At 44.8% G+C, this 13,006-nt stretch overlaps 1 protein-coding gene and 1 long non-coding RNA gene across 2 annotated transcripts in view; one reads left to right on the top strand and one right to left on the bottom strand.

The window, feature by feature from the left end:
* The window catches only part of flrt1a (fibronectin leucine rich transmembrane protein 1a), a 194,438-nt gene that overhangs the window by 159,784 nt on the left and 21,648 nt on the right, over nucleotides 1-13,006 (top strand). The window lies entirely within an intron of this gene.
* On the bottom strand, nucleotides 3,823-4,520 carry LOC133550556 (uncharacterized). Its single transcript, XR_009806312.1, has 2 exons — nucleotides 4,049-4,520; nucleotides 3,823-3,961 (listed from the first exon to the last, which is right to left on the bottom strand). It is a non-coding gene; the product is annotated as an uncharacterized LOC133550556 (long non-coding RNA).

Here is a 13,006-nt window from a genome sequence, read left to right as displayed (position 1 = left end):
GTTGGAGTAGGGGGAGTCACCATTCTGAGGGTGAGGTGTTAAGTGGGGGGAGGTAGTCATTGGTGTTGTGGGGATGTAAGGCGGGAGGGGGAATGGATTGGCATGACTCGGGGGGCGGGGGGGGGGCTTGTCGGAACCACTGTGTCAAACCTGTTAAAGAACTGGTTTAGTTCATTGGCCCTCTCCTTGTCGCCGTCCATCCCCGACCCCTCGATGGTTTGAGGCCGGTGATGGTCTGCATACCTCTCCAGACCTCCTTCATGTTGTTATCCTTTAGCTTCCCTTCCAACTTCCTCCTGTAGTTTTACTTGGCCTCCCTGAGTTTGGTCTTCAGACGCACCTGAACTCTTTTCACCCCCTCCCTGTTACCAGCATTGAATGCCCTCTTCTTCTCATTCAGTTGGGCTTTGATGTCCTTGGTCAACCAAGGCTTGTTGTTTGGGTTGCAAATGACCGTCTTTGATCGGACATTTGAGTCAACACAGAAGTTGATATAGTCTGTGATGCACTCTGTGAGCCCGTCAATCTCCTCTTCGTGAGGCTCCATGTGCACCTGCCAGTCAGTTACCTCAAAACAGCCTTGTAGTGTCTCTTGGACCCCTTCTGACCACCTTTTCACAGTTTTTTTGGTCACAGGCAGTCTTTTGACCAGAGGCACATAACAGGGGTTGAGGTAAACAAGGTTGTGGTCTGACCGGCGCAGCTCTGGGAGTGCTATGGAGCTTATACACATCATTGATGTTTGCGTACAGCAGGTCCAGGATCTTATTTACTCTGGTGCGGCAGCTGACATACTGAGTGAAGTTGGGTAGTAATTTGTCCATAGTAACATGGTTAAAATCCCCCGAGATGAGGATGAGACCTTTCGGGTGCTGGGTTTGTAGTCTGGCTATCGAGCTGTGGATGACGTCACTGGCGGCTGCAGCGTTAGCAGAGGGGGGGGATGTATACTGCCATCATGGTAACATGCGGAATCTCCCTGGGCAAATAATATGGTCTGAGTCCTACACCTAAAATCTCTATATTCGGGTCTCAGTGGCGCTCTTTTACTGTAGTATGACCGGGAAGACAATATTTCTTATAATTATACAAAGCAAGCCCCCCTCCTTTCTGCTTGCCAATGGTCAGTGAGCACCATTTCGAACCCGTTTATGGAGACGTTACTATCCGGAACATCGTCGTGCAGCCACGTCTCAGTAAAACACATTAGGCTACACCAGGGGCGTCGCCAGACAGATTTCACTGGGGCACGTGCCCCAGTGTTGATCTGCAGTGCCCCAGTAAAAATTTCACCAATAAAAAAAAAAAACGCTTCAGAGTTTTAAGTCTACATAACATAGAAAACAGCGCACATACTGTATGGTAATTGATTGCTACTGTATTCACTCCACACAATGAGCACATGGCTAATTGATATGGTAATTTATTCACGTGTGGATCGGGACTTCAGTTGAGAGAGGGAGAGAGAGAGAGAGAGAGAGGGGTTGCGAATCACTGCTGAGGTTGGTCAAAGTTAGCCAACAACAGATTATTAATTATATTATTTTGATTTTGATTTGACTCAAACTGTAACTCTTAGAGGGATATCAGAAAGTTATTCGCCCGCAGCAGGGAAGAAGCAGCGAGGAATGAGAGATGTAAGTGAAGTCCTAGCTAGCTAGGCAACATCATTGTCTTAAGTTGTTGCTAAGTTAGCTAAAGTTATTCCTTGTATCAAGACAAACATATTCATTTGCTGTAAGAGCTGTCGGGGGAATTTCCAATGAACATGAAACATAATGTTAGTTATTGTCTGCTGGTTCTGCATCAATGATGATTTGGAGTAAGCATGTGTGAGTTGAGTGCTTCTCAAATGGTTTATCTTCAGGAAGAAAAGCATTTTTCCATATCATCAGTCGTGAGCCAAATTTTTTAATCATTTAAGTTTATTTCACAGAAATATAGCACAGTAGACTTGTCTTGTTAATCGGTGTGACTTTGACTAAAATAATCTTGTTTTGTGACCAGAAAAATGGCTACAGCTAAAGCATCTGGTTTTGTTTAAAAAAAAAATAGTAACATTTCTGTATTTGTTTTCAGAAAGATGGCTGAAAATATCAGGTTTTGTTGGCCCATTCAGATTTTTTTAAAATATATTTCCATGTCTGTCCTGAGTCCTCCAACTTGTTAGTCGGTTTGCCTTTTGCCAAAATACTCACTAGAAAAACGTCTAAAAATATCTGGTTTTGTTGCCACAATTTGATTTTTCCCTCCCTAAACTTTTTTTTTTTCATGCACACATCTGACTGCGACTCACTGAAAATGAAACACGATCCACTTTTATGTCACGACCCACCAGTTGGGAACCACTGGTCAACTGTATAACAGTTACTGTAATATTTCCATGTCTGTCCAGAGTGATTGACCACTTTGCAAAAATGAAAAGTTACAGTTTACTTCTCAGAAAATGATTCCCTGAACAGACACACAACAGGTGTTCATTTATTCTACTACTGTGGCTTTATTGTTTTGTGTATATTTTATAGTTTTGTGTATCTGAAATAGGACTAGACACATTGCCATAAATGGAAATTAAATAATATAAAAGAACCCAGAGATGTAGGGGTGCTTTTTTTTTTGTTTTACTTTTGCATATGTTAAATTTGCAAATGATTACTGCAATATATATTTCAAAAAGATTCATTGCTCTTCCTTTTTGCTTTTACCAGTAGCAGTTTAGAAGTCTGGAGTAAAAAAGTGCACAAGTAGGTCAAATGCATTAGTTATTTTCAGGTGGTTAATCAAAGATCCATACAACATAATCTGATATGATTTCATAGTTTAAAGCACTATTTATGTATTTTTTATGATAAATAAGTGCTAAAAATGTTTTTGCTTGCGCTCTTTGCACGCTCACATGAATTATTTGTGCCCCGGGTGTGCCCCAGTACAGTATTAGGTCTAGTGACACCCTTGGGCTACACTCACGATATTCTTTCTGACTACCGGCAAGCACCAATAACTCATCCATTTTTGTTTGCCAGAGACCGCACGTTACCCATGACGACGGAAGGAATATATGGTTTATATCTCCTCTCCCTCCTCGCTTCAGCCCTCTTATGTCTCGAGCGTCTCCTTTTCCACCGACAGCCACGAGCACCTCCATAAGTCCTTTTTAGCTCCTCCGGGATCTGGTTAGTTAGTGTCGCGTCAGTTAGCTGGATACTAATAACTGCTGCCGCTAACAACTGTTCCCTGGTGTAGATGAAAGAGCCGCTCCACTGTTTCCCGTTTGAGCTAATCAGTAGCGTCCCCACCGTCAGTAAGACGAACAAAACACTCCTAATAAACTGCATGTTTAGAAGGGCACGACTTGATAAAAGTACATGTAAAAATATATAAAAGTACAAAATGAACAAAGACAAGAGACATGGACGGAGCGAACTGCAGCCGTCTAGATCAACGCATGCGCACTTGCACAAATTGCTGTATGTATACTTTTGACCCAGCAGATTTGGTCACATTTTCAGTAGACACATAAATTCATAAAAGAACCAAACATAATGTTTTTGTGACAAACAAGTATGTGCTCCAATCACTATCACAAAAAAGTAAGAGTTGTAGAAATTATTGGAAACTCAAGACAGCCATGACATTATGTTCTTTACAAGCGTATGTAAACTTTTGACCATGAGTGTGTGTATATATATATATATATATGTCCCGAGTGATAAAAAATATTAAAATCTAATACAGTTATTAATTAAAACCAATAACAATTGTTAATATACATATTAAGAACCCAATGTAGGGAGAGCAGCTGTCCAAAATAAGGAAAGATGATTAACCGGTTCACAATTTATTAAAATACAATAAAAACAGTCACATTGGTGATGCTAAAATACCAGATGGTACAAAGGTGATGGGCGAGGGGCCAACAGGCGTGTGGATATCTTGGCTCCGCCCCTTCCACGGCGTCCACCTGCACAAAAATTAAAAAGGGAGGCAGGCAACGGAGATAAAATCAACAAAAAAACTGCGACGCTATCCGGGCTGACGTCCCACTTACACACAAGGCAGGGTTTCCCCTGCCGTTGCTGTAGTTCCGCGTCAAAGTGTTGGGGCACGCCCACTCTCCTCGTCACAGTCAGTAGCGGGACCTACGTGGCCGCACCCGTCCCGCTCCGCCTCTTGGTCACTATCGGGGGTCACCGCAGGTCTCCGGGTCCAAATTGCCCCCTGTCCACAAGAGCCAGCTACGACGCACGAGCCCGCAAAGCCACAGCCAGTCAGATGTCTCCACAGCTCCAGAACACACGGGACTTACGTGGGAGGCAGAGTTTCCTCTACCCCTGCGTGTTGTGTGTTCCTTGGGGTTCGCTCCGGTAGCCTGCGGGATGTGCTGTGTCGTCCGGGGGTTCCTTCCCCACCTGTGTGCGTTCGCTCAGTCAAACTTGGCAAAGCCTGCCGGATCCTTCCGTCCCCTCTCTCCTGCCGCCAAACCCTGTAGTTTCCCTCTGTCGATCCTCTCTCCTGCAAACTCTTGCTGCTCCTTTTAAATGTGCAGTCCTAATGCTCCACAGGTGTGCCCAATTTCCCGTGCCGTTGAATTGGGCACTTTTGTTGTTAGGGGCAACCAGCTAAAAGGGGCAATGTCTTAAAAATACCAGCAAGTCCACAAGGAAAAAAAACATGCAATTAAAAATACAATCAACCTCTAAAATGTAAAAACGTGCAATCCAAAATACAATCAAATTCTAAAATATAAAAACATGCAATTTAAAATCCACAGCAATAAAATACTATAAAACTTGAATGGCAATGAAAAAAAATAAAATCCCCTACTTGTGTCCCATCACATATATATATATATATACATATATATTTATATATATATATATATATATATATATATATATATATATATATATATATATATATATACACATACACACACACATATATACAGGCTCGGGATCTTTCTGTGTGGAGTTTGCATGTTCTCCCGTGAATGCGTGGGTTCCCTCCGGGTACTCCGGCTTCCTCCCAATTCCAAAGACATGCACCTGGGGATAGGTTGATTGGCAACACTAAATTGGCCCTAGTGTGTGAATGTGAGTGTGAATGTTGTCTATCTGTGTTGGCCCTGCGATGAGGTGGCAACTTGTCCAGGGTGTACGCCGCCTTCCGCCCGATTCTAGCTGAGATAGGCGCCAGCGCCCCCCGCGACCCCAAAAGGGAATAAGCAGTATAAATGGATGGATGGATATATATATATATATATATATATATATATATATATATATATATATAATAGATTTTTTTTTAAATGAGAATCGATTCTGAATCGCACAAGGATTCAATCTATATATATACTGTATATGGATACTGTATATATATAATATATATATGTGTGTGTATATATATATGTATATAAGTATATATATATATGTATATAAAATATTTACATCAATACATATTAATATATTATATACATGTATGATACATTTATATAAAGATATAACATACAATATAACACACAATGTATATACAATATATATATATATTTATATATATATATATATATATACTGTATATATATATATATATATAGATATATATATATATATTTATTTATACAGTTCTGAAGTGTGTGTAGTGATATATATGTGTAATGTCATTAAATAAGCATGTAAATAAATTGAATATCAAAACCACCTCACTAACTTCAGTTTTTTTTAAATTTTTTATTATTTATTACAACTCTTCGTGATGTCTCAGAATGGTTTGTGATCTGCGTTTACACTTAACCCAATTAACAATATTGGTTTCCAAAAATCTTTTTGGCAATCAAATTTACCTAAATGTTGCATTTGACTCCTCTCTGAGCTGCCACCTTATCGTGGTAGAGGAGTTTGCGTGTCCCAATGACCCTAGGAGCTATGTTGTCCGGGGGCTTTATGCCCCCTGGTAGGGTCTCCCAAGGCAAACAGGTTCTAGGTGAGGGATCAGACAAAGAGCAGTTCGAAGACCTTTATGAAGAAGAAAAAACATAGACCCAGATTTCCCTCGCCCGGACGCGGGTCACCGGGGCCCCCCTCTGGAGCCAGGCCCGGAGGTGGGGCACGATGGCGAGCGCCTGGTGGCCGGGCCTGTTCCCATGGGGCCCGGCCGGGCACAGCCCGAAGAGGCAACGTGGGTCACCCCTCCAATGGGCTCACCACCCATAGCAGGGGCCATAGAGGTCGGGTGCAATGTGAGCTGGGCGGCAGCCGAAGGCAGGGCACTTGGCGGTCCGATCCTCGGCTACAGAAGCTAGCTCTTGGGACGTGGAACGTCACCTCACTGGGGGGGAAAGAGCCTGAGCTAGTGAGCGAAGTTGAGAAGTTACGGCTGGATATAGTCGGACTCACTTCGACGCACAGCAAGGGCTCTGGAACCACTTCTCTCGAGAGGGACTGGACCCTCTTCCACTCTGGCGTTGCCGGCAGTGAGAGGCGACGGGCTGGGGTGGCAATTCTTGTTTCGCCCCCGGCTCAAAGCCTGCACGTTGGAGTTTAACCCGGTGGACGAAAGGGTAGCCTCCCTCCGCCTTCGGGTGGGGGGACGGGTCCTGACTATTGTTTGTGCTTATGCACCAAACAGCAGTTCAGAGTACCCACCCTTTTTGGGAGCACTCGAGGGAGTACTGGAAAGTGCTCCCCCGGGTGATTCCCTTGTCATACTGGGGGACTTCAACGCTCACGTTGGCAACGACAGTGAAACCTGGAGAGGCGTGATTGGGAAGAATGGCCCCCCGGATCAGAACCCGAGTGGTGTTTTGTTATTGGACTTTTGTGCTCGTCACAGTTTGTCCATAACAAACACCATGTTCAAACATAAGGGTGTCCATATGTGCACTTGGCACCAGGACACCCTAGGCCGCGGTTCCATGATCGACTTTGTAGTTGTGTCATCGGATTTGCGGCCTTATGTTTTGGACACTCGGGTGAAGAGAGGGGCGGAGCTTTCTACCGATCACCACCTGGTGGTGAGTTGGCTGCGATGGTGGGGGAGGATGCCGGACAGACCTGGGAGGCCCAAACGCATTGTGAGGGTCTGCTGGGAACGTCTGGCAGAGTCTCCTGTCAGAGAAAGTTTCAATTCCCACCTCCGGAAGAACTTTGAACATGTCACGAGGGAGGTGCTGGACATTGAGTCCGAGTGGACCATGTTCCGCACCTCTATTGTCGAGGCGGATGATCAGAGCTGTGGCCGCAAGGTAGTTGGTGCTTGTCGGGGCGGCAATCCTAAAACCCCTTGGTGGACACCAGCGGTGAGGGATGCCGTCAAGCTGAAGAAGGAGTCCTATCGGGTCCTTTTGGCTCATAGGACTCCGGAGGCAGTGAACAGGTACCAACAGGCCAAGTGGTGTGCAGCTTCAGCGGTCGCTGAGGCAAAAACTCGGACATGGGAGGAGTTCGGGGAAGCCATGGAAAACGACTTCCGGACGGCTTCGAAGCGATTCTGGACCACCGTCCGCCGCCTCAGGAAGGGGAAGCAGTGCACTATCAACACCGTGTATGGTGCGGATGGTGTTCTGCTGACCTCGACTGCAGATGTTGTGGATAGGTGGAAGGAATACTTCGAAGACTTCCTCAATCCCACCAACACGTCTTCCTATGAGGAAGCAGTGCCTGGGGAATCTGTGGTGGACTCTCCTATTTCTGGGGCTGAGGTCGCTGAGGTAGTTAAAAAGCTCCTCGGTGGCAAGGCCCCAGGGGTGGATGAGGTCCGCCCGGAGTTCCTTAAGGCTCTGGATGCTGTGGGGCTGTCTTGGTTGACAAGACTCTGCAGCATCGCGTGGACATCGGGGGCGGTACCTCTGGATTGGCAGACCGGGGTGGTGGTTCCTCTCTTTAAGAAGGGGGACCGGAGGGTGTGTCGTGGGTTCACACCCCTCAGCCTTCCCGGTAAGGTTTATTCAGGTGTACTGGAGAGGAGGCTACGCCGGATAGTCGAACCTCGGATTCAGGAGGAACAGTGTGGTTTTCGTCCTGGTCGTGGAACTGTGGACCAGCTCTATACTCTCCGCAGGGTTCTTGAGGGTGCATGGGAGTTTGCCCAACCAGTCTACATGTACTTCGTGGACTTGGAGAAGGCATTCGACCGTGTCCCTCTGGAAGTCCTGTGGGGTGTGCTCAGAGTATGGGGTATCGGACTGTCTTATTGTGGCGGTCCGCTCCCTGTACGATCAGTGCCAGACCTTGGTCCGCATTGCCGGCAGTAAGTCGAACACATTTCCAGTGAGGGTTGGACTCCGCCAAGGCTGTCCTTTGTCACCGATTCTGTTCATAACTTTTATGGACAGAATTTTTAGGCGCAGTCAAGGCGTTGAGGGGTTCCGGTTTGGTGACCGCAGGATTAGGTCTCTGCTTTTTGCAGATGATGTGGTCCTGATGGATTCATCTGACCGGGATCTTCAGCTCTCACTGGATCGGTTCGCAGCCGAGTGTGAAGCGACCGGAATGAGAATCAGCACCTCCAAGTCCGAGTCCATGATTCTCGCCCGGAAAAGGGTAGAATGCCCTCTCCAGGTTGGGTAGGAGACCCTGCCCCAAGTGGAGGAGTTCAAGTACCTAGGAGTCTTGTTCACCAGTGGGGGAAGAGTGGATCGTGAGATCGACAGGAGGATCGGTGCGGCGTCTTCAGTAATGCGGACGTTGTACCGATCCGTTGTGGTGAAGAAGGAGCTGAGCCGGAAGGCAAAGCTCTCAATTTACCGGTCGATCTACGTTCCCATCCTCACCTATGGTCATGAGCTTTGGGTCATGACCGAAAGGATAAGATCACGGGTACAAGCGGCCGAAATTAGTTTCTTCCGCCGTGTGGCGGGGCTCTCCCTTAGAGATAGGGTGAGAAGCTCTGCCATCCGGGAGGAACTCAAAGTAAAGCCGCTGCTCCTTCACATCGAGAGGAGCCAGATGAGGTGGCTCGGGCATCTGGTCAGGATGCCACCCGAACACATCCCTAGGGAGGTGTTTAGGGCACGTCCAACCGGTAGGAGGCCACGGGGAAGACCCAGGACACGTTGGGAAGACTATGTCTCCCGGCTGGCCTGGGAACGCCTCGGGATCCCCCGGGAAGAGCTAGACGAAGTGGCTGGGGAGAGGGAAGTCTGGGTTTCCCTGCTTAGGCTGTTGCCCCCGCGACCCGACCTCGGATAAGCGGAAGAAGATGGATGGATGGGTGCATTTGGGCTGCTTTCTGGTTCCATATTGGTGCAAACGGCAAGCATTTGTCCGGTTTCTAAAACGTCACATATTACATTTTTAGAATGTTACCGAACAGTCTCAATGGCAATGCTTTAAGTCTGCATATAAAGAGGGAAGTTCGCCAAACATGTACAAATTTGGCAGCTCATGAGAGCCAAAACAGGTGTTGGATATACTCCTTCTATCTTTTTAGTGCAATGGTGGAACTAATGTGTTGCTTTGTTTCAGACCTGTTCATCAAGTACATTTACACAATTCAACATATCCAAAGAGGAGCTGTTAAGGTCTCAAAAAAGGAATCCAAGTGCGGATCAGTAAAAAATCTATTTAATAACCAAAAAACACTGGAGAAAATAATTCAATAGTAAAAAAAAATCAGCTCCAGGAAAACTGGGTCAAAAGTCAGTTCACCATCTGAGGAAATGCAAAAACAGGAATCAAAAGGGGTTCAGGGCAAAGGTCAGAATAATTGAGTTCAGGCAAGATTGTACCGCAGGCAACAGACAAACTGGCACTGGCTGGGTGGCGATCCAGGGTTTAAGTCAGGTTGTTGGTTAAATGCAGGTGGGCTCACATGACTGGCAACACACCTGCAACTGATGACCAGAGGGAAAAAAAGGCAGGAGAACCGCCCTCATGACAGGAGCAGCAAGAAGCAAATGTTATATTTAATCCTACTTCTTCTCCACGTTTATTAATGATAATTCCTTCACACCAATATGTTTAAGTGTTTACATTTCGTTCAATTCCTGTGTGAAACAAATGAAAGAAGGCGTTTGGTAAACAAATATAAATAGATTCCAGTAAGTAAATAAAAACAATCCCATTAAATATACATACTGCTCTAAGATGTTTGACATTTTTATACAATTCATGATTGATCCCTTTATATAAATAAAGTGATGGGGCGGCGTGGTGCAGTTGGAAAAGGGTTCCTGGTTCAATCCTCACCTTCTACAACCTCGTCACATTTGTTGTGTCCTTGACCAAGACACTACACCCTTGCTCCTGATGGGTCCTGGTTAGGGCCTTGCATGGCAGCGCCCGCCATCAATGTGTGTGTGAATGGGTGAATGTTGAAATAGTGTCAAAGCGCTTTGAGTACCTTGAAGGTAGAAAAGCGCTATACAAGTATCACCCATTTAACACCTTATTGGTGATCATCAATGAATGTCATGTATTACTCAATATTTACTTATTAGGTTGATTGGCAACACTAAATTGGCCCCCAGTGTGTGAATGTTGTCCGTCTATCTGTGTTGGCCCTGCCATGAGGTGGCGACATGTCCAGGGTGTACACCGCCTTCCGCCCGATTGTAGCTGAGATAGGCACCAGCGACCGCCGCGACCCCAAAGGGAATAAGCGGTAGAAAATGGATGGATGGATGGATGGATGGATGGATGCTTATTTCAGATGCATCAAGTCTTTATAATTTTTTTTCCCTATAGTCAAGGGGATGTCATCGTCAATATTTTACCCATTCCTTGATATCTTTAACAACAAGTACTTTTGTCCTCCATTTCACTTGAAGTAGATTTTAGAGTTGGCTCCTTAAGCACAGAAATGTTCTCCCATTTTGTCAACTGGCTTGCATTCTTTTTTTGATGTCAGCGTTACAGTTTGTCAGATGCTGATTTATTTATACATTTTTTTTCCTTGATTCTCTGCTAAATCATAGAAACCATGTGTTGATATTGAAATCCACATCCACCCTCTTGGATTGCAGAAAGCTGTCCGCCTGTTGCTCTGTCAAACCAGACCCACCTTGTCCTCCTCCTTTGCCATTAGTATGTGTGTTATTCAAAGCCCGGTCATAATCAAATTCTTCATGCGAACAGACTCTTGCATGGAAAAAAAACTTTTATTGTCATTTATCAGATCTTTTCAGATGGCAAAGTGCACACAACACTATTCTTCTCGGTCCATATCTGGCCTTTACGGTATAACTGTTATGTTTCCTACTGGGGAAGGAGACGGCACAGCGAAGGGATGTCAGGTTCAACAGGTTTATTTGTAGACTGGATGATTACATGGAGTGGGTATGCTACTATGTGTTTGCATGGAAGACGATGTGTGGAATTTATCATATGTAGATACCGTAAGGTTTGTTGAGGTGCGTGTTGGCTGAAAAGGGTGTCCAAATCCGAGAGGGAGGAAGCCAGAGGGAGTCCAATGTCCAAGCGAGGTCAGAGGCAGGAGAGCGGGTCCAAAGTCCATAAACAAAGTCGAGGATCCAGGAAGGCAAAATGGGTCCAGAAGAGAAACAGCGGTGGTGACACGACACTGTGGGAAGAACAGGAGAAACAGGGATCAGGGAAAACACAAGGACACAAGGAAATAGGCAATGAGCGAAATCAGGAGGTAGTCAGAGACACGCAGCTTACAAAAGTAGTTTACGTTCCGACATCGAGGAGTCAGCGTCGGCCATCTTTATACTGCCCTCCTTCATTAGCATCAGGTGTGGCCTGCCGTCGGCTGCAGCGGAGAGTGGGCGTGGTCCGCTTGATGAGTGTGTGGGAGAGTCTCTGGTGTTTGCAGTGGATCTTCTGCGTGCTCTTGCAGCAGCAGGAAGCACAGCGTGTGTGCGTGACACAACAATAACATCAATACAAATTACCTTTAGGGAAAGCTTTTTTTTTTTTCTTCTTTTCTTAGTTCATTTCGAACCTGACATACCTACAACATTATATATCAAGCAATTTCATCATTTTACAATACACAATACATCATGTCCGAAAAGGAGTAGGAAGAAGCAAAGCTTATTTAATTCTACCCCTTTCCCACGTCAGAGTGTTCACAAATATACACATTCATTCACTGACCTTCTTTACAGCAAAATAACAAAATGACATCCGTGAATGAGTAACACAACAGTTTTGTAATATGTACGTAATTAATTTAGTCATTATTAACATACTGAGATGAAGAATGTCTTATTTTCAATAAGTTTGAAAGTGTTTCTCATAATTGTTATTTGTACTTTGTAAGCACTATTAATTTGAACTTCCTCCTAAACTGGATCATATCAGTACAATGTTTAACTTCTTTACTTAATCCATTCCATAATTAAATTCCTCATACTGATATGCCTAAGGTTTTAAGTGTTGTACGTGCATACAAATGTTTTAAATTAGATTTTCCTCTAAGGTTATATTTCTTCTCTTTATTTGAGAAGAATTGTTGTACATTCTTTGCTAGCAGGTTATAATTTACTTTGTACATCAATTTAGCTGTTCGCAATTTTACCAAATCACCGAACTTTAATATTTTTGACTCAAAGCTCATTAACATACTTGAAGAACTGTTGTATAAGAAGGAAGCAAAAGCTTGGTTTTTCTCTTTTTGACATCCTTCTCCATGCTGGTGCGTTTGCCTAGAGTTGTGCTGCCTGTAAATGTGACATGAGTCATGCATACACGATACATGAGCGTAAACCGACCAGGCAGAACCGCTGCCTTTCAAAGCAGTGACAAATTCCCAACGAGAAGTGATATTTTGCAATGTTTATTCATGGAACACTTATATAGGATGGCGTCAAGACATGCTGTTTTCCGGGGGTCATACATGTCCCTTCAATTCCAAGTTTTAGTGTAAAAAACAACATGGATGAACCTCCATTCTTGACTTACTTTTACTCGTACTGTAGTAGCGCAACAGTAAGATATAAATGTGTCCGTCCCCAGGGATTCACCAACAGATGAACTTAAACTTTTGTGCATCCTTGAAGGGGAACTAAAATTCTTTTGGAATGTTGCCTTTCATTCAATGAATT

Source organism: Nerophis ophidion, linkage group LG04 (assembly GCF_033978795.1).
Source record: "Nerophis ophidion isolate RoL-2023_Sa linkage group LG04, RoL_Noph_v1.0, whole genome shotgun sequence".
In the NCBI taxonomy this organism is placed as follows: Eukaryota; Metazoa; Chordata; class Actinopteri; order Syngnathiformes; family Syngnathidae; genus Nerophis; species Nerophis ophidion.
The sequence above is the reverse complement of the archived record's forward strand: the minus strand, read 5'-3'. Positions and strand labels throughout refer to the sequence as shown.